The following is a 2,916-nucleotide window of genomic DNA, read 5'->3' on the forward strand; positions in this document are numbered from 1 at the left end:
ATTATACTCCTCTAACATATGCGATAATTAGTTCCGGCCTTTCATCCGTTCATTGCACACAGTGTCTGTCCTCGGTTCCACTTTTATAAAAGATACTAAATCACTCTTCTCTTGACTTGTCAGGTACCATGTAGAATAATTCTTGTAGTCATACCTGTACTTTCTCCTGCTTGTGTGCCCAGATTAACGCAAAACCTGTCCTAAAACACGACTGTGGGTGAGTCTGTTTGCAAACAATGTACTCATCCATCAGACGGAGCAACATTTGCTTCCATTTGGAGTTAATTTGGAGTCCAATATTCGCTCTCCCTTCACTTCTCAACGGTCTCCATCTCCTGAGAAAAAAAAACCGGCCCCTCCGCCGCCAAAAGCCTCAAGGGGGTGAACAACCTGAACCCCAATTTTTTTTTTGTTGGTTTGCCTTTTTGCAACCGGGTTGGCAAGACGGTTGATTTAAACATAGCTGCAGGAGCGAAAACTAAAAACAATAATCCAAATTAGACGAAGAAGTCCCGGGTGATGTCTGATCCCTGTCTGATCCCTGTGTTCACATTATACATATTCATTTGATCAACAAAAATATTGTCGGTAGATTTTACACACAAAAACACACTCCAAAAAAAACAAGTTACTTTAACAAAACATCCTATCGGGCATGTTGTTGTGAATATATTGGCAAGTGTCCCTCGCTCGCACACTTTGGGCAGTCGGCTGGCTCAGACTAACACTTGGTGTTGCGGGCGGCAAACTTGTGACCTTTCAGTTACACAACCGTCCATCTAATCCCTCAGGGGGTTAGACAGACAGTTGCCACTGCCTTCGGAGTGCTCGCTCTCTCTTCTATCCTCCAGCTGCTCAGCATTATCCTTTTTCAAATAGTTTAGGCAGTCGAAGAAGACGAGGGTTGAAAAACAGATTAGTGCGGTGAACATAATTCTGTGTTTTTCTAGGGTTTGTGTCTGTTCTTTGTCTCGGTTTGACCCACTCCTTTGGAACGGCTCCCGAACACTTTTTGTGTCACGCAGCCGCTGGTTTTCGCCTCTAGAAGTGATTCTAAATGCTCTATAAGGATAGTAAATGTTTCTGTTTGTATAAAAAGGCTGGGTGAAGCCTGGTGATTCACTTTAGCCTTACCAGACCATAGGTGTTGCACTATTTTAATCCCTGATTTGCTGTTTGCCTGTTTTTTTATGGATTACTTCACACATCTCACACTTGTACTCTTCTGTTTAGCTAAATTCCAATTACACTGGAAAGCAGCTGCATACGAGAGGAACCTTTAAGCAAGTTCTAGTGACACATGAGAGTACATTGTCAGTTTCTCTTAGGTTTTAGATTCTTTTATTTAGCTTCTTAGGTCACAAAATCAAAGTCAATCACAAAGAAAAAGCACACAATCATTCCAAATAATGAATTGTTGCAGAGTTTCCTGTAAAGCATTGACCTCAGAGCTCGTAAAACATGCTGTCGGTTGTGTAATGCACATAGCCACAACCCAGCAGAGCAAATAAAATGTCCTGCATGACATGCTAACAACGATTCTAAATAACTCAAACTCTAAACTGCTAAACATTTGCTCGGAAATGTTTGTTTGGTTATAGCAGCGGCTCACGAGGAAGAAGACAATATTTTCTCATCATTCTGATCCTGTCATGCCCGATCTGTTACCCGAATGTAATGTCTCAATTTGCAGAAGCAGCCTGAGGGCGTGTTTGTTTTCATTCCATACCGTCTGCAGCAAGATGTATGACTTTCTGCACAACAGTGGTCATAAATGGCCCAGAGTTGGAATATGCTGTGGTCTTCTTATTGGGAACGTCTGTGTACTCCCAGTTTCTTTCTCTCTTTATGTCTGATTTTCGTCATCATGCTCCTGTATGTCTCTGCCACTTTGTGTGTTTATTATTTGTGTGTCTTGTGTGTTCTGACTCTGGACAGAAAGACTTTTTTTTTTTCTTCTTTTTAGCTCCATTCTCCTCTAAGATAAGATGATCTTGATAGGAGATCAAGATAGCGTTCAGCTACAAAAACTCAATTTCCTTACTCGTCTGGGGACATTAAACCATTTCCTTTGGCTTGAGAGAAGGAAAAAAAAAAAGCAAACAAAGTATTCACATCAGCACGTCCCTGCATTACAGCACCTTTTCCACCTCATTGGCTGGCCTTTCCAGATGCTATCAATGAGCAGGTGATTTTTGGTGCAGCCCATAAGCTGCATTGCAGAGGTGTAGTCTGAATCAGTAAACACAGTTTGGGTTGAAGGCATCTTTACATTGTGTTTACATTGTCTGCAAAGCGGTGACCCAGATGGAGAAGCAGAACCCTGACAGCTGAATGCAGCAAGAACTAAATATATGAAAATCTCCTTTTAGAGGTAGAACGTTTCAGATTTTGATTAGTGTCACATTTATGCAAAATGTTTATTCTCCTATACATGAGGCATTTTAAATTTAGCTTTGTGATTGAACACAGTGTGTATTAGTAGCTCTGTTTGCCTTTTTCATGCTCCTCCTGTATAAAATGACTTTGGGCACATGCAGTGCTTAATTAATAAAGCTTATCTTAGTGTAAGGGAAAAAAATCTTAGTCTGTCATATGAGGCAACATCGAAAAAAATAATTGAGTGCTATCGTACGGGCAGGACTATAACTAAGGAAAGCCATACAGAGAAATGACTCTTAGTTTCAGAAAACAAGCATTTTCTGAACACAGTAGCAGAATGATGATTAGCTGCAGCCAGACCATTCTGTAACATAGAATGGACTGGTTAGGCAAGACTGCAGCTTGAATATAAGCATCCTATGATTTTCTATCATTTGCACCTTTGGTTGTGTAGAATTTGATTTAGAAAACTGAATTTACTGCATAAAACAAGGTGAGACAAACTATAACAAATAAATAATACTAATTGTAATT

The sequence above is a fragment of the Stegastes partitus genome, unplaced genomic scaffold (assembly GCF_000690725.1).
Source record: "Stegastes partitus isolate 25-593 unplaced genomic scaffold, Stegastes_partitus-1.0.2 Scaffold58, whole genome shotgun sequence".
In the NCBI taxonomy this organism is placed as follows: domain Eukaryota; kingdom Metazoa; phylum Chordata; class Actinopteri; family Pomacentridae; genus Stegastes; species Stegastes partitus.